Source organism: Bos indicus x Bos taurus, chromosome 6, assembly GCF_003369695.1.
Source record: "Bos indicus x Bos taurus breed Angus x Brahman F1 hybrid chromosome 6, Bos_hybrid_MaternalHap_v2.0, whole genome shotgun sequence".
NCBI lineage: Eukaryota > Metazoa > Chordata > Mammalia > Artiodactyla > Bovidae > Bos > Bos indicus x Bos taurus.
Genome location: NC_040081.1, coordinates 88858893 through 88878200, shown reverse-complemented (window position 1 = coordinate 88878200; position 19308 = coordinate 88858893). Strand labels below are relative to the sequence as shown.

General features: G+C 40.1%; 1 long non-coding RNA gene across 4 annotated transcripts in view; it reads left to right on the top strand.

Annotated features, from left to right (window-relative positions):
• LOC113894390 overlaps positions 1–19308 on the top strand; it is a 69214-nt gene that overhangs the window by 882 nt on the left and 49024 nt on the right. For 3 of the 4 annotated variants that reach the window (XR_003511564.1, XR_003511565.1, XR_003511562.1), the window contains exon 2: positions 5364–5521. This is a non-coding gene — a long non-coding RNA (uncharacterized LOC113894390). Of the gene's footprint in view, positions 1–54; positions 269–5363; positions 5522–19308 lie in introns of those variants that run through there. The other variant, XR_003511563.1, reaches the window with a different exon arrangement.

Sequence of the window (19308 nt, the reverse complement as noted above, 5' to 3'; positions counted from 1 at the left end):
GCCGCGCGCTGCGACCTTTATTAGTCTGGGGAGGGGCCTGAGTACTCCCTAGCGAGCGGGGTGAGGTACAAAGTGCCCGCAGTTTCATAATCGGCCCGGGGGAGGAGTGGCCGGAGGACGGTCCGGATGTCATCCTCCCGCTCTGAACACCTGAGAGTGACCGAGGAATGAGAAAATGCCCTTCTCGTGAGCCGGGGACTACTCCCCAAACTTTTCCATCTCCCTCCCTGGCTCATGCGGGAGGAGATGGGGAGCGTGGACCAGTAGGGTTGGTTTGTGGGGTCACCTGCCGGATGGTGGGTGGTTTGGGTTGCTCTGGACGACGGGCGTTAGCTTGAGTCAGTCAGTTTCTCGGCCAGGGCTGGAGCTCCTAGTTCGTGCTTTTGGAAAGCTGTGTGTGTGTGTGTGTGTGTGTGTGTGTGTGTGTGTTAGTGACCTATGGACGTTCTTGAAATTTGTGGCTCCTTGTATTCACACCCGCCACCGTCCAGAGGTGGTGTGTGTGTGTGTGTGTGTGTGTGTGTGTGTGTGTGTGTGTGTGTCTACACCTTCCTTTGCAGCCCCTCTGCTTCTAGCGTGCTGCGAGCATTTAAGGCTTCCAAATGTAGTGATTATGAAAAAAAGCCCCTAAATGATGCTTTCCCCATCCATCAGCCTATTGCTTTTAATTTAACTTCCCTGAATTTTGCCTTAATGCTGTCACCCTTCCGAACAAAATCTTTCAGTGACTTTCCATTGCCTTTTGGAGAAGGCCAGACACAATTGTGAACTCAATAGACTTCTCCACTTCAATTCCCACTAGTTCACCAAGACAAGTTGCCTAGCTGCAGTCAGGCTGGGAAACTCACTCTGCCTTTGCTTATTCCCACTGTCCTCCCTGAGCCAGCAGAATCCCAGTTTGGAGAAATGGAGCCAAGCCTATTCACTTTCATGGTTCTCCTCCAAGGCCTGGATTGGTGGGGCTTCTCTCTCCATTCTGATCTGTCACAGCTTGTGGTGTTTATCTCTCCGCTAGACTAGATAAAGAATTGGAGAAGGCAATGGCACCCCACTCCAGTACTCTTGCCTGGAAAATCCCATGGATGGAGGAGCCTGGAAGGCTGCAGGCCATAGGGTCACTGAGGGTCGGACACGACTGAGCGACTTCACTTTTATTTTTCACTTTCATGCATTGGAGAAGGAAATGGCAACCCACTCCAGTGTTCTTGCCTGGAGAATCCCAGGGATGGGGGAGCCTGGTGGGCTGCCGTCTATGGGGTCGCACAGAGTCGGACACGACTGAAGCAACTTAGCAGCAGATACAGAATGCTAGATGGTACTTTACACCTGATGAAACTACTTTGAATTAACTTTTCTTGTTTGTCAGTCCTATCTTTGGCTCTGCTCAAATGCATGAATTGCCTTACTTGTTGTATTTACCCTGTAGGTCCTAAAAACAGTGAGTTAATATAGCAGTACTGACAGCATATGCTGTGATGTGTTTAGTTGCTCAGTTGTGTCCGACTCTGTGACCCCATGGACTATATAGCCCACCAGGCTAGAATCCACGGGGATTCTCTAGGTAAGGATACCGGAATGATTTGCCATGCCCCCAACTAGGGGATCTTCCCAACCCAGGGATCAAACCCAGGTCTCCTGCATTGCAGGTAGATTCTTACAGCTGAGCTATCAGGGAAGCCCATACTTCCCTGACATACTGACAGCATACTTGAATAGAAAATGAAATTTCATATGTTGATAACTCTTTACCTTTCTTTTATCTTCATGTATTCCTTTCCTTTTTCTTTCTTCCTTTTTCTTTTTTTCATTCTTTCTTTCTTTCTTCCTTCCTCCTTCCCTCCCTTCCTTCCTTCCTACTCATTTTCCTTCATATCAATGATGTCCTTTACTCCTGTTGGAAGCAAATGTTTTCTCTTTCCCTCAGTGGTTAAGATCTTCAGTTCTGGACTTAGATTGTTTGCATGTGAATCCTTGGACAAGTTTTTTAACCAGTTTCAGTTTCCTTGTATGAAAACTAGGGATACTAATAGTATCTAACTCATAAGAAGATAGTGAAAGTGCTTCCCATAGTGCCTAGAAGAGTTGGCACCTGTTAAAAATGCCTGTTATGATATGCAGATGCATGTTAGGATGATGGTCAGTATTCAGGAGCTAAGTGAATCAATGTATGGTAAGGTACAAGTAGGATTATCTGTGTGTCAGGAGTTCCTGAGTTTAATTTCTGAACCCAGCAAGGAAACAAGCAGTAAGTAACTTGTCAATTGCTCTTTTCTAAAAGAATAAATGGAACCAAGAAAGATGATCCTGGAGGTGGGTTAGCTTAATGGAACATTGATAGGGATCACAAATTTGGTAAATTAGAATTGGGAAAAGGGACTGCTGGTTCGTGATGGTTTTTGTTTTACAAACTGGATCTGGAAAAGAAATAGCCCTCAAGTGTCTGAAAAACTAAAGCAGAATTCAGTAGAAAGAATGAGGGTCAGCTGGAAGTATTTCATTATTTTGCGTAGTGGCCCCTGTCAAGTACTTATAAACAGTGACAGGAAGAAGACTGTCTTAATCCTAATTAATGTTGTATTTCAATAAATACAGTGTCGTGGTGTGTACACAAAAGAAGGATGGGGTGGGACCAGATTGGAAAAAATGGAGTCACGCGACAGTAGTCAGCTCTTTGGTATTGATATGTGGGGAGGAATTTTTTTCATTTTGTAGCTGATGTCTGCAAGCAGGAGATACCATCATCATGAAAAAATCCTTGTGCTTCTCCCAAAATTTTCCACAGCAATGTGCTCCTCTATAAGCTGATTTCACATGGTGTGAAGAAATCTTCTCTTTATTGGTTTTATGTTTACTCAATTTTCTAACCATTAGCTTTCAAGAATGACTCTGTCATGACACATCAGCAAAGACTGGCCGCTGCCTCCGCAAAAGAGTCTTGTTTTTTTTTTTGATAATTGGGAACCATTTTCATTAATCTTTCATTTAAATGTATAAACATAGTATCAAGCACAATCATAATTCCTCTTAAAGGCCCCCAACACATTTAAGGCAGGACAGTTTGGCAAGAAAACAATCAAGTCGTATAGAATTTTCCAACTGGCAGTACCTTCAAGATATCAACCAGGTCAGGAATTCCCAACCCTTGCAGTTTGGGGATTCTTTCTCAAAAACTTAGTAAATATAAATAATATTTTTTATAGTCTGATATCTATCTAATACTGTTTTTTAAAGGTATTAAGGATTGTGATTATTAAAGTGTATTCATTTTAAATTAATAATGAATTCAAGGTGGCTTGCTGGTATGTGTATTTTAATTGATACATAACAAACATATTACCTCTGTCAGATGGGGCTGTGTGGCATTAAAAAGGGTCCTCTTAGGAGAATTAGGAAACCCTGGACTGGCAGCATCTACGCATCTTAAACTGCATGCTGCTGCTGCTGCTAAGTCACTTCAGTCGTGTCTGACTCTGTGCGACCCCATAGACAGCAGCCCACGAGGCTCCCCCGTCCCTGGGATTCTCCAGGCAAGAACACTGGAGTGGGTTGCCATTTCCTTCTCCAATGCAGGAAAGTGAAGAGTGAAAGTGAAGTCGCTCAGTCGTGTCCGACCCTCAGCGACCCCATGGACTGCAGCCTACCAGGCTCCTCCGCCCATGGGATTTTCCAGGCAAGAGTACTGGAGTGGGGTGCCATCGCCTTCTCCGCCTAAACTGCATACACAGGCCCTAAACTGATATCAGGTGTAAGCCTACTACACACTGTAGCCAGATCGAGCCCTGGACCAGACCCAAACTCTAGCATTTAGCCTTAGACAAGAACAGATGCAACTTCATAATTCTTCTCCCATCACTTGCTTCTTTGGGACTGCAACTGGCACTTATTTATTATGAAATTAATGATTTTCAAGCTAACAACAGAGCATACCTACTTTGGTGAATTAGCTTTTATATAACAAAATGTTTATAATTTTTTGTTAGGTAATCCTTAGCAAGAACTGCTGCCATGGAGTGGTATTAGATTGCTTTTTTAAAAAATAATGTATTTTTTAAATTTATATATTTTTTAATTGAAGGATGATTGCCATACAGAATTTTATTTTTTTCTGTCAAACATGAACATGAATCAGCCATAGGTTGCTTTTTTTTTTAACAATAAAGGTGTTGAAAAATATAGGAAAGTGTTTGAGATAAAGCTATTAAATTTAATATTCAAAATATGAGTCCTGGAATGTGAATTCTGTTCTATCATGCTAACTTTTGAAAAAAATGATTTTATTCTACATTTAGACAAATATGAATCATACATTAGCCACTTCCACTTGAATGAAGAATTTATGTCCTTCATGATAATTACTTAAATGTAGATTAAATAGTGTCTTATAAAGTACAAACAAAGCATGCATTTCCAAGCAGAATTCTAGGCTCCATATTTCCCTGTAGTCTCTGTGCAACTGTGACTGTTTAGCTTTTCTTGTTTTGTAAGAAAAGTATTTATTTGTTTGGCTGGGTCAGATCTTAGTTGTGGCACTGGTACCTTTAGTTGTGGCATGAAAATTCTTAGTTGTGGCACTGAGATCTAGGTCTCTGACCAGGGATTGAACCCAGGGCCCCCTGCACTGAGAGCTCGGAGTCTTAGCCACTGGACCACCAGAGAAGTCCCCTAGCTTTTCTCCTTGACTGAAAATTAACATACTGCCATGCTTTTTCATTGATTCATTTATTCATATTGTATCCTAGTAGAGACAAAATAGAGAAAGGAGGAACTTATATTGAATGTAGTTATCCTCCCTTTATTTAAATATCCTTTATCATAGACTTTTTAAAAAAAAAGTCATTGTCTTCTGGACTAATCCATTCTTAACAGAGGATTAGTTTGAAAATTCAGAAAGAAAAATGTCCTGTGTTTCATTCGATATACGCAGAGGTAGAAGAAAATAAAAATTTAGAAAGCTTTAAAGTCTAATTAATAGTAAACTACAATTTTTCATTGACTGGCCTGATAATTTGAGTTTTCTTAAACCAAAAATGATTCCAAACGTGTAAAAATTTACATACCATTTGAACAGTGAGTGGTGTAGATGGCTGAGTGATTAGATGAATGAATTCACTAAAAGACAGTATCTTGTTTGTGGTTCTGTTTTGATTCAGAACTATAGGTGGAAAGGAACATGAAAGTAGTGGATATTTGTTCTTAAATCTAAATCAGAATGTGCCTAGTAATAATAACAGTAGCAACAACAACAACAGGTAGCATTTATATACCTAACATTTTTAATGCATTAGGTAGTTTAAAATATAATTGCTTATTTATTCCCCTAAATAACCCTGTGAAGTGAGTACATTTTTATTTCTATTTTACAGATGAGACTAAGGCAGAAAGATTAAGGAATCTGTTCAAGGTCCTTCAGCTCATAAACAACAGGAGACAGAATTCAAATCAAGCAGCCTGACTCCGGGCAACACCAACTCTTTCACCATCACACTGTATTGTTTTTGCCCATAGCAACGTCTGGTTCACCGTAAGTAGTGTTTCTTTCTTTTTTTATTTTTTAATTAATTTTTTAATTGAGGGATAATTGCTTTACAGATTTTTGTTGTTTTCTGTCAAGCCTCAACATGAATCAGCCATAGGTATACATATATCCCTTCCCTTTTGAACCCTTCCATCTCCCTCCCTACCCTACCCCTCTAGGTTGATACAGAGCCCCTGAGTTTCCTGAGCCATACAGCAAATTCCCTTTGGCTATCTATCTTACACATAGTAATGTAAGTTTCCATTTACAGTGTTTCTTATATGTGCATTGCTCTCTTATATTTTCACTAAAATCCATGTTTCTGGAGCTTCTAGTCTCAGAGTATTTGAAAAGAGCATTCATGTCCCTTTGCTGATAGTTTTGATACTCTTTCCAAGAAGAATGTCCCATATTATTGCTTTCCTATTAAGAAGGAAATTAGGTGTGTCAGTCTTCCAGCTTCCATCGCCAAAGCAGTTGTTCACCTTCCTTTTTTATAGTCCATCATGCTCATGTAAAACATTTTGTTCTAACAATGCCCCGTTGAAAATACCACGTGTGAATTTTATCATCAGCTTCCTCTGAAAAATCATTCAGTAATCATAAAATATGAGAAAAAGACAGATGCTATTTGATATAAGGAATCTGACATCTGAAGCTGCTGCTTCTTGTACTTGTCTTGAGCTGTGACCTAGTAATAGAAGAGCCTCCCTTTCTGTCACTTATGCATACCCACAGAGCATTAATTACACATGCAGTGATGATGAATTAGGAATGCAGCCATCCTTATTTAAAGTACTGCTATTTCAAGTTTAGCTAATGCCTAGAAGCATGTGATCATACATCGCCTACACTGGTGCTACTACTTCTTAATCAATGGCTTACAGTTAAAATGTTAACTTTCATAAAGGTCTTGATTAAACAATCATTCAATAAGCATTTTATGTCTCATACATCATCAGCCTTTGAGAAACTCCCCAACTTCTAAATAATTTGCAAGATTATTGCAATGATTGCATATGGATTTATGTAGTTTCTTAAATACTCAATTTAATGCCCTTCTTGCTTCTCTTTTCTCAGCTATTTAAAGGCCTCCTCAGACAACCATTTTGAGGTTTTGCATTTCTTTTTCTTGGAGATGGTTTTGCTTACGGCCTCTTGTGCAGTGTTACGAACCTCCATCCATAGTTCTTCAGGCATTTGGTCTATTGGATCTAATCCCTTGAATCTATTTGTCACTTCCACTGTATAATCATAAGGGATTTGATTTAGGTTATACCTGAAGGGCTACTTTCCCTACTTTTTTCAATTTAAGTCTGAATTTTCAATAAGAAGTTCATGATCAGAGTCAAGTCAGCTCCCAATCTTGTTTTTGCTGACTATATAGAGCTTCTCCATCTTTGGCTGCAAAGAATATAATTAATCTGATTTCAGTATTGATCATCGGGTGATGTCCATGTGTAGAGTGGTCTCTTGTGTTGTCAGAAGAGGGTGTTTGCTATGACCTGTGCATTCTCTTGGCAAAACTCTTAGTTGGGCTTTGCCCTGCTTCATTTTGTACTCCAAGGCCAACTTTGCTTGTTACTCCAGAGATCTCTTGACTTTCTACTTTTGCCTTCCAGTCCCCTATGATGAAAAGGACATCATTTTTTGGTGGTTCTAGAAGGTCTTGTAGGTCTTCATAGAAGTATTCAACTTCAGCTTCTTCAGCATTAGTAGCATTGGAGCATAGACTTGGATTACTATGATATTGAAGGCTTAGCCTTGGAGACTTACAGAGATCATTCTTCTGTTTTGAGTTTTCCCCAGGTACTGCATTTCTCTTTTGTTGACTGTGATAGTTACTCCATTTCTTCTAAGGGATTGTTGCCCACAGTATAGACATAATGATCACCTAGATTAAATTCACCCATTCCGGTCCTTTTAGTTCACTGATTCCTAAAATAGAGGAAAACAATAGAATGGGAAAGACTAGAAATCTCTTCAAGAAAATTAGAGATACCAAGGGAACATTTAATGCAAAAATGGGCACAATAAAGGGCAGAAATGATATGGGCCTAACAGAAGCAGAAGATATTAAGAAGAGGTGGCAAGAATACACAGAAGAACTATCCAAAAAAGATCTTAATGACCCAGAGAACCACGATGGTGTGATCACTCACCTAGAGCCAGATATTTTGGAGTGCCAAGTCAAGTGGGCCTTAGGAAACATCACTATGAACTAAGCTAGTGAAGGTTATGGAATTCCAGCCAAGCTATTTCAAATCCTAAAAGATGAGTCTGTTAAAGTGCTGCATTCAGTATACCAGTAAATTTGGAAAACTCAGCAGTAGCCACAGGGCTGAAAAAAGTCAGCTTTCATTCCAATCCCAAAGAAAGGCAGTGCCAAAGAATGTTCAAACTATCGCACAATTGCACTCATCTCACACACAAGCAAAATTCTCTAAGCCAGGCTTCAACAGTACGTGAACTGAGAACTTCCAGATGCTCAAGATGGATTTAGAAAAGGCAGAGGAACTAGAGATCAAATTGCCAACATCCATTGGATCATAGAAAAAGCAAGGGTATTCCAGAAAAACATCTGCCTCATTGACAATGCTAAAGCCTTTGACTGTGTGGATCACAAAAAACTGGAAAATTCTTAAAAAGATGGGAATACCACCTTACCTGCCTCCCGAGAAACCTGTATGCAGGTCAAGAAGTAACAGTTTGAACTGGACATGGAACAACAGACTGGTTGCAAATTGGAAAAGAAGTATGCCAAGGCTGTATATTGTCACCTTGCTTATTTAACTTATATACAGAGTATATCATGAGAAATCCAAGGCTCGATAAATTACAGACTGGAATCAGGATTGCTGGGAGAAATGTCAATCAGTTCAGTTCAGTTCAGTTCTGTCGCTCAGTCGTGTCCGACTCTTTGTGACCCCATGGACTGCAGCACGCCAGGCCTCCCTGTCCATCACCAACTCCTGGAGTTTACCCAAACTCATGTCCATTGAGTCGGAGATGTCATCCAACTATCTCATCCTCTGTCATCCCCTTCTCCTCCCACCTTCAATCTTTCCCAGCATTAGGGTCTTTTCAAATGAGTCATCTCATCACATCAGGTGGCCAAAGTATTGGAGTTTCAGCTTCAGCATCAGTCCTTCCAATGAATACCCAGGACTGATTTCGTTTAGGATTGACTGGTTGGATCTCCTTGCAGTCCAAGGGACTCTCAAGAGTCTTCTCCAGCACCACAGTTCAAAAGCATCAATTCTTTGGTGCTCAGCTGTCTTTATAGTCCAACTCTCACATCTATACATGACTACTGGAAAAACCATAGCCTTGACGAGATGGACCTTTGTTGACAAAGTAATGTCTCTGCTTTTTAATATGATGTCTAGGTTGGTCATAACTTTTCTTCCAAGGAGTAGGTGTCTTAATTTCATGGCTGCAGTCACCATTTGCAGTGATTTGGGAGCCCCCCAAAATAAAGTCTGCCACTGTTTCCGCTGTTTCTCCATCTTTTTGTCATAAGGGTGGTATCATCTGCATATCTGAGGTTACTGATATTTTTCCTGGCAGTCTTGATTCCAGCGTGTGTTTCATCCAGCCCAGTGTTTCTCATGATGTACTCTGCATATAAGTTAAATATGTAGAAATGTCAACAACCTCAGATATGCAGATGACACCACCTTAATGGTAGAAAGTGAAGAGGAACTAAAGAGCCTTTTGATGAAGGTAAAAGAGGAGAGTGAAAAAGCTGGCTTAAAACTCAATATTCAAAAAACTAAGATTATGGCATCCAGTCCCATCACTTCATGACAAATAAATGGGGAAACAATGGAAATAGCGATAGACTTTATTTTCTTGGGCTCCAAAATCACTGCAGATGGTGATTGCAGCCATGAAATTAAAAGACACTTACTCCTTGGAAGAAAAGCTATGACCAATGTAGACAGCATATTAAAAAGCAGAGACGTTACTTTGCCAACAAAGGTCCATCTAGTCAAAGCTATGGTTTCCCAGTAGTCATGTATGGATGTGAGAGTTGAACCATAAAGAAGGCTGAGTGCCAAAGAATTGATGCTTTTGAATTGTGGTGTTGGAGAAGACTCTTGAGAGTCCCTTGGACTGCAAGGAGATCCAACCAGTTAATCCTAAAGGAAATCAGTCCTGAATATTCATTGGAAGGACTGATGCTGAAGCGTCAATACTTTGGCCACCTGATATACAGAGCTGACTCATTAGAAAAGTCAGCTTTTCTAAGGCTGGGAAAGAGTAAAGTCAGGAGGAGAAGGGGACAACGGAGGATGAGATGGTTGGATGACATCACTGACTCAATGGACATGAGTTTGAGCAAGCTCTGTGAGATGGTGAAGGGCATGGAAGCCTGGTGTGCTGCAATATATGGGGTCACAAAGAGTCAGACACGACTTAGCACTGAATAGTAAGAACAGTGTCCTTCTCAACCTTGGAGAAAGGATGAAACATACACAGCCTGAAACTTTCTTGTCTTCAATCTCTTCAAAGATATCTAAATCTATAGCTCAATAAATTTTATCTCAGTTCAGTTCAGTCGCTCAGTCATGTCTGACTCTTTCCGACCCCATGAACCACAGCACACTAGGTCTCCCTGTCCATCACCAACTCCCGGAGTTTACCCAAACATGTTCATTGAGTTGGTGATGCCATCCAACCATCTCATCCTCTGTTGTCCCCTTCTCCTCCTGCCTTCAATCTACTGTTGCCTTATTTCTGTACACCCTGGAGGTAAAGATATCTAGAAGATGGAGTAAAATGGCACAGAAATCCTAGGAATTGTTTTATGATTACTGTTTTTTTCCTCTGTTTAACACTACCACTAACAGATAAGTAAAAAATTGCTAGTGAAGGCAATAAAGCAATAGCTATTGAAGTCTTCATTTTTATTGCATTGGATATTACTGGTAATACCTGTCAGATTTAGAAAATTATCCCCCAATAAAATTACACACAGTTTATATTCTGTCTTGCAATGTATCTTAGTCTGTAAGGAATGATTTGTATAATTGCTAATATTTTATTGTACAGCTGATTCTTACCCATGGCTACACGTTAAAGTCACTTGGATAGCTTCAGAAAAAATACTGAATCTGGGGCCTTATTCTCCCAGAGATTCTGATTCATTTATTTTGGGAAGGGCCTCAAATAAATGTAGTCTTATAAGCAGAGAGCCTGATGTTTTAACTAAACATGGAAAGCGAGAACAAATACTGAACCACATAGTTTAGATCCAAGTTCTAGTCCTCACTGAACATAAACTCTTGTGTGATCTTGTGTAGGTCATTTAACAGTTCTGGGCTAGACCTTTTTCATTCTTAAAAGGCAGATTTGAACCACATGATCTCGAAATGGAATAGCTTTCTATGACCTCTGAAATCTGATACTGATGTGATGGAACCACAACATTAATATCTCTCAACTATATTTGCTTTTTAAGCACTGAGCAATCTTAGACCTCGGCTGAAATATCCTAGAGTGATAGCACAGGTAATGTCCTTAGGATATGAAAAAGTAGTTTATCTTCTAAACAGGCTTCTCCAGTTTTCTGAAATCTTACCTTCATCTCCCCTAGGATTTTGGTTTAGGTGTTTTGTTCATTTTCTTCCCTTAGCTTACAACGTATGAATCATAAATGCCATGAAAACTATGTGGGGATTTAGAAACTTGAAAATCTTGATCCTGCCGTGGATCGAGAACTGTACTATAGTATGACCCGAGCCACATTTATGAAGAAAATTTCACTTTTTCTGTTGGAAAGAAGGGGTATATGTTAAATGTGCCAAAAGAATAAGAAAAGAAAACATTTATGCAAAAAAAAAGACACTAAACCAACAGTTCGAAGTCCTAGTTTGCGATGCTAGCTCCTATCATTCCTGAGTCTTTTGACCTTATGACCTTATTTACACTGCCCTAGCCTCATCTGTAAAACCTGTTCCTGTCTTTCATTCATCTCAGTATTTTCATGGGATTCAAATGAGGTCAATTAATAAAATGGTGAGACAGAACTGTAAGAGATAATTTTTGACATTAACAAATATCAGATATTTATTTAGTGTCAAGATATGTAAGAGAGTCAAAAAGTTCAAAGGGCCATGGTGATAGTGCTGGCTTCCCAAAGCACAAGGAGAGTGTTCCAAAGAGGTGCCTGTGGCAGGTGGAGCAATGAGGTCAAGACAGTAGTAGAAATGGAGGAAGAGGTTTGGCAAGAATGAGATCACTGGTAACCTTTCAGGAGAAAGTTCAGTGTAAAGGAGAAGACACAAGTCAGATTACAGACATATAATGTCCTGTATTTCTTCTAATACTAAATATCAACTGTCAGAGAAGAGTCAGTGGGCCTCACTCAGCGTGGGAAGTTTCACAGGACAAGAGTCCCAAAAGTCATCAAAGCTAAGTGTAAAGCTCTTGGAGTAGAGAGAAGTCATTCTTGTAGGCAGGCCTTTGTTTAACCCATGCAGTATTCAAGTGAACCCAATAGAGAAGCTGCTTACTGTGGGCTTTACTATAACATGCATTTCTCATCTTTTTCTAATTTAATTTGGAGGGAAACTTCAAAAATAATTTTCTTCAATATTATACATATATGGATCTAAGAAAGTAACCTTGTGTATTATAGTAGAGGAATCAGGAACAAAGTGATTTTCTGAGATACTGAGATTCTATTAATATATACAGACAATCTCGTTCACACCTTATTTAAATGCATTGGTCTCCTCTCATTCCTTTCCTGCTGATATCTAATCCATTATTTGTGGGTGGAAATTAAGGGGCACAGGAGAAAACATACAACAGGTATATATATATATAGTATATATACATACACACACATATAATATCTGTTGTATCTTCACTGAGGGCAGGTAGCTGAGTATAGAGAAAGAGACATGGATCATCGTCTCCAGTCTTTATATGGTGCCATGGCACTTAAACTGACTTGGACTTCAGAATGACATAAGATCAAAAATATAATGACATGGAAGGAATATCCGTCTTACAATTCCTAGTCCCCTCTCAAGTTACTCTGGCTCTTGGACTATAATTTCAGACTCAAGATTCTTCAAAACTCCCCTCATCTCATGAATCAACTCCTCAGACTCCCTGGAACTTAATCTTCCTTTCTCTAAACACACCTCTTAATACATACCTATTTGTAAAAATCTAGTTATCTTTCTACTTTTGTAGCAGAGGACCTAGTACTTCAGATCTGTCCTTCCTGGGTTAGTGCATCTGCATTCTTAAGAATGTATGAAAAATAAAGCTAGAGGAACCCAGAATCTCACCAGAAGGAAACCTGAGTTTTACTTGAATCTTGAGCCAATTTTCTAGAGGCCCTCCTATACCTCACTTAGATTACAAAGTGTGTTTTGGATTTGGAAAAAATATTACCTGTATTCCCATGGGGCTCCAAAAGGAATGGCTATAAACTACCCTTCTCTCTGCTTACCCTATCCTGCCAGTCTTGTAACGGGTATCATGGCATCTTAACGTGAAACCTGTGCTTTGTTATGTTATCTGTTGTACCGAGCTCTCTAGTCAAAGTAAAAGTGTTAGTCACTCAGTTGTGTCTGACTATTTGAGACCCCATGGATCCCGCCAGGCTCCTCTGTCCATGGAACTCTCCAGGTAAGAATTCTCTAGAATGGATAGCCATTACCTTCTCCAGGGAATCTTCCCGGCCTGGGAATTAAACCCAGGTCTCCCGCTTTGCAGTCAGATTCTTTACCATCTGAGCCACCAGGGAAGGTCTCTGGTGGCTCTGACAAATCCTTGACTTCCAAAATCACAAATCAATAGAAGATATTCAAAAGGGAAAACTAAATCAAGCCCAGCAATGGATAGGGATAGACTAAGGATTTGAGAGCAGAAGCTCTGATGTTTATAACATTTCTACTTACGTGACTTGTGAGTTCAAAACTTTTATGACACTTCAACTCCAGATTCTTGGCAGTTCTGCTTGTTTTTTGTCCTGGCTCATACTCAAATGAGTGTTAACTTTATTATTACTTTCTCTGGGAGCCTTTTCAGATCTTCCTAGGCCATGTCAGGCACGTCCAGTGATGTCTTTTATTACAGTCTGAACTTCCTCCATCATAAAACTTATCACTTCTTCACGCATTTGTTTCTTGTTTCTCTCATGGAAAGATGAACTCCATGAGGAAAGGATCAATCGCTATCCTTATTCAGTAACTTGGAGTTAAAATTTTTAGAACATTGGCTAGCACATAAATTATACAATAAGTATGCCTATTGTTAGTGGTGGTTTACAAGTTGTATTTTAAATACCAGATTTTAATATTTTTGAAGCCAAAGTGATGCCTTTCATGTGTTTGGATACTCTGCTATACCTACTTTAGTGTCTTGCATATGTGTGTGTGCTTGGTTATGCAGTCGTGTCTGACTCTTTGCAACCTCATGGACTGTAGCCCACCAGGCTCCTCTGTCCATAGAATTTTCCAGGTAAGAATACTGGAGCAGGTTGCCATTTTCCACTCCAGGGGATCTTCCTGATTGGGGGATCGAACCCATGTCTTTAGTGTCTCCTATGTTGGCAGGTGGATTCTTTACCACTGCACCACCTGGGAAGTCCTGTTTTGCATATATGAGGCATTAACATTTAGTTGTTGAATGAATGTGTTGCTTACTAAAGCTGAATTCCATATTATATAGTAAAGGAAGAGAAGAAAATTACATTGGGACTTGGGTGTCATATATCTGGTAGTGATCCAACATGACTAGGTTAATAATTATTGCCAGCACAAATCCTATTACATTAATGGTGTGCATACTATCTTAATAAGCTCCTAGACCGGTTTTGTTAGATATCTATGAATCAAACTTAGGGCCAGTGGTAAGGAAGACTTGCCCATTAAGCAGGCACTTAACAATACTTCTGTGCTCTGATCAGTACTATTCACAAGTCACAGTGTCATAGGATAGGTTTGGTGTGGACAGCCAAAGGTCTGTTGAGCAGAAGAAATATCTGAAGTGATCTCCAGAAAATGCTGCTTGTTAAAGACTGTAACATCTTGAATCATGCTGAGAACTGGTCAGAGATGACATGAATCATTTTGAGAAAATCCTGCAGCTTAAGGAGCCAAAGAACTTCTTCTGTTAGAAACCCAGCAATTAGGAGCCCAAGTAACACTTGACTCTTGTGTTCCACATGAAAAAGACAAATATGCTGAGGGTATTTGGATGCCCGTTACTGTGAAAATTAATACAGACATAATACCAAGGCCTGGATGATAAACAGATCCCCAGTGTTATTAAGAGAAATGATATCATGCAGTTTCATGGATTAACTAAGATATTGCTCTTGCCATTTGTTACATTTAAAGTATCTGACGTACCTTTACATCTGTATTTCTGATTTGTGGACTTAGCAACTATGATAGAAGGCTTAAGACAACCCAAGTTATTCAACAGTCTTAGGTTTAAACTGAACATTTATTTGATAGGGGAAAAGAGCATGGTATTTATAATGAATAAATTATAAATACATAAATAAAAATAAATGGCTAAAAAAACTTAGCTTCTTCTTTTTATTACCAACAAAATTACGCCTCCAACTTCTTCATTGATTTGCCTATATGTGTGTTCAACCATAACTTTTTTTCTGAATAAAGTTCCATTATATTAGGGTTGGGAGTTTGTCGTTTTAAAATTATTTCACCAAGATGTTATCCACTTCGTGAGGTTCTCTCAGCCTCATGAAGCAGCATGGGTTCTGTCAGACTTCTCAGTTGGGGCTTACAGTCATTTTACATTCTGATGCAGCATACTCAGGAATATATATCTTTATGAAATAAGTGTGTTAAAACCATATATTAGCTTGTTGAAGTGTGTTGTGATCTCTTCTATTTTATCTCATATGAAAGATACAGTGGCCTTCCCAGGTGCCACAAGTGGTAAAGAATTCGCCTGCCAGTGCGAGAGATGCAAGAGATGCGGGTTTAATCCCTGGGGCAGGAAGATCCCCTGAGGTAGGAAATGGCAACCCGCTCCAATATTTCTTGCCTGGAAAATTCCCTGGACAAAGGAGCCTGGCAGTCTGCAGTCAATGGGGTCACAAAGAATTGGACACGATTGAGCACGCTCAGGCCATAGGACACAAGGGTATAATAGTTGAGATTCATTAAAATTTATTTACTGGCACAGTAACTGGTTACGATATGCAATTTAGGAAAATATAGACACACAGATCAGTGATGCTTTAGAGCAGTGGTGAATCCTGTGGATTCTAAAGCCCTAGGGCTACATGAATGGGGAGGGGTGATGGTGATGGTGGTGCTCAGAGTTTCTGTCACAGTCAGAAATGGGAGAGAGAATGTGTGTTTTTAGAGTAGATGGATTCCCGGTTCTCACTCCCACTTCTGCTACATTTTTCTCTAAATGCAGGTCTTCCACAGAAAATTCCATTTAAAGAAACATTTCACTGGGTAAAAGGTTTAACAACTACCTCTGTACATTATAATTTCCTTACCTTATAGGTCAAATCCAGTTATTTGTGAAATCACTTTACAGAAACTAAAAGCTTTCTTACATGATGTTCTATTTATTTCAAGCAATACTTTAGGCATGGAGTTTCAGTAAAGTTGAAGTATTTGACTGGATCATTATTATATATATATAAAATTCAGTTTTGCTTACATCTTTCAAATCTGCATCAGAATTTTGAAATTTATATTGTGGACTTATGATAAGTCCGTTAGATAATTTACACGAATTTTGACCCTTTTGCTCAGAATTCAGTGCTAAGTTTTGATCATTGTTTTGGTTTCTGGTGAGTGAAGACAGTCTCCTCTTCTTTTTATTTCTTGACCACACATTGCAGTATCTTAGTTCCCTGGACCAGGGATTCAACTTGGGACTATGGCAGTGAAAGCTCTTTTTGAAAATTAGTTAAAATTAATTTTTATTAGAGGATAGTTGCTTTGCAGTATTGTGTTAGTTTCTGCTCTATAGCAAAGTGAACCAGCTATATGCATACATATATCCCCTCTTTTGGATTTTCTTCCCATTTATATCACCTGAACTATACAGTAGGTTCTTATTAGTTTCTGGTTTTATACATAGTAGTGTATATATATATGGAGAAGGAAATGGCAACCCACTCCAGTGTTCTTGCCTGGAGAATCCCAGGGATGGGGGAGCCTGGGGGCTGCCGTCTATGGGGTTGCACAGAGTCGGACACGACTGAAGCGACTTAGCAGCAGCAGCAGTGTATATATGCCAATCCCAGTCTCCTAATTCATCCCACTTGCCGGATCCATACATTTTTCCTCTGCATCTGTGTCTCTATTTCTGCTTTGCAAATAAGTTTATCTGTATCATTTTTCTAGATTCCACACACATGCAATATTATTATTTTTCTCAGTGAAAGGGCTGAGTCTTAACGACTGGACTGCAAGGGAATTCCCAGACATTCTTTTCCTTAAGAGTCCAGATATTTTATTTATTGCTCTACTCTTCATGCGTTTTTAGATAAAGAACATTTCAGTGGAAAGGAAAAAACGGAATTTTTTTTTTAGATTTTATCAATCTGTCAGGAATGGGAACAGATCATTCTCAGAGAGAAATGTGGTGTTTCAAGGGCAGAGGTGACATCTCATAATTTTAAACTAATTACAAAGAATTAGAAATGATTATTAGAACTTCCTAAAGTCATGTTTGTCTAAGATGGAGGAGACAAACCCAGTTTTTAGAAGTGACTCAAGATTGGGATGTGGATCAGGGAGGGAGAGAGGAATATGAAGCAAAAGAAAAGAGAGAACTTGTATTTATGAAATATTTACTATGTGTGAGGCACTAAGTGTATTATACATATTCCTCCTTTTAACCCTCACATCAGTCTACTGGGTAGACATAATAATCCCTGATATACTGATGAGAACCTAAAGGTTAAATAACATTTCCAACATCAAGCAGTGGTGGAGCTGGAGTTTGAAAATAGGTTTGTCAGATTTCAAATCCCTGGTCTTTCCAGATATTCCTTTGGATCCAAAGACTGGTCTGTTTTTGCTTGGTTTCTGTAAATTGCCCTTCCCACTCCTCTCCAAACACCGGTTCTCACTGATCAGCTCAGAATCCCCAGTCACTTCCATTCTCTTCTCCATCTCCTCAGTCCTCCAATAGTCAATTCCTTTGTGCCTCCTCCTCCCATTTGGGGGCCCATCTCACCCTTCAGACTCAGCACTGATTGTTCCACTTGTTCCTTGGCTTCACTCGACCCCAAGTTAACTTGAATTTTTAACTATGCAACAAAAGGCTACCTTAGGTTAGCCAGCCCCTTGGTTTAAAGTAATACCAGAACCCCACTTTGATAATCATGCAATAAAGAATAAAGAACCCGCCTGCAATGCAGGAGATCTACGAGGTGCCAGTTTGATCCCTGGGTTGGGAAGATCCCCTAGGGGAGGAAATGGCAACCCACCCCAGTATTTTTGCCTGGAGAATTCCATGGACAGAGGAACCTGGCGGACTACGGTCTATAGGGTCACAAAAAGTTTAACACAGCTGAGGCAACTTAGCACGCATGCACGCCATAGACACATCTCCTCCACTTACTATAGATTCTAACAGTATGGCATTTACACATATACTGACACTTTGCCTCTCAGTAACTCAGGGTTTGGAGAGAAAGCCTTTAAGTTCAGGATCTGGTCACCTATTTACATGAGGATTAGAGGAGCTGGAGAATTAAGAAGCCCAAAGGAATAAACTATTCCAGATCAACAACTGGCTCCCAAATGAAGCCCTTGAAGGCATGTAGAGTCAAGAGTCAACCCGTTCCCAAACAACCCTCAGATAAGGAAGAGCGTCACTCAGAGGGGAGGGCATTAGAAAAGACAATCGGGTTGGGGATAGAGGTGACTGCGTGCAAGGAGGGAAGAAAACTCGGAATGTTTTCTAGCCAAAAGCAGAACTGAAAAGGCTGGAGTGATGAGTAAGTCAGACATGAAACTGTGCCATCTGGCCTTGTAGAAAATGAACAGTACACAGATGTAGCTTTTTGTGTGTGCGTGTATGACATGATGGGCTTCCCTGGTGGCTCAGCAGTAAAGAATCTGCCTGCAGTGCTGGAGCCGTGGGAGATCCCTGGGTCAAGAAGATCCCCTGGAGGAGGGCTTGGCAACCCTTTCTAGTATTCTTGCCTGGAAAACTTCCATGGACAGAGGAGCCTGGAGGGCTACAATCCATGGGGTCACAAAGAGTCGGACACGACTGAAACGACCTAGCATGCACGCACGCACGGGTGACATGATAAGAGACTGTAGTGCTGTTGAGGAAAGGGGGTTTCTCTTTGCTTTGAAGCCTGAGTAGTAGAAAACAATCGAGAACTTTTTCTCCTGTAGATCCTTGAGTAGAGGTTTCTTGCACCTGGGATCCTGTTGACAAACTGGAGAATTCTGGTATAGAATTCACAACAGACCCTCCTCATTTGTAGGTCAGAGATGGATATGGGGAAAAGGTTGAATTTCCTCAGGCAACACTAGAAAGGCCTGAGGAACCCTTTTAAAGTTTCTTTCCTTTTGTAGATGATGAACCAGGCACAGAGTCTTACACTTGTTTCGTATCTTGCAGCACGTGGCTCTGTACCTGGGGCATAATTGTGCTCAGTCCTGTCTGACTCTTTGCAACCCTGTGGACTGTAGCCCACCAGGGTCCTCTGTCCATGGGATTCTCCAGGCAAGAATACTGGAGTGGCTTGCCATTCCCTTCTCTGGGGGGAACATAAATATGAAGTTGCTCAGTCGTGTCCG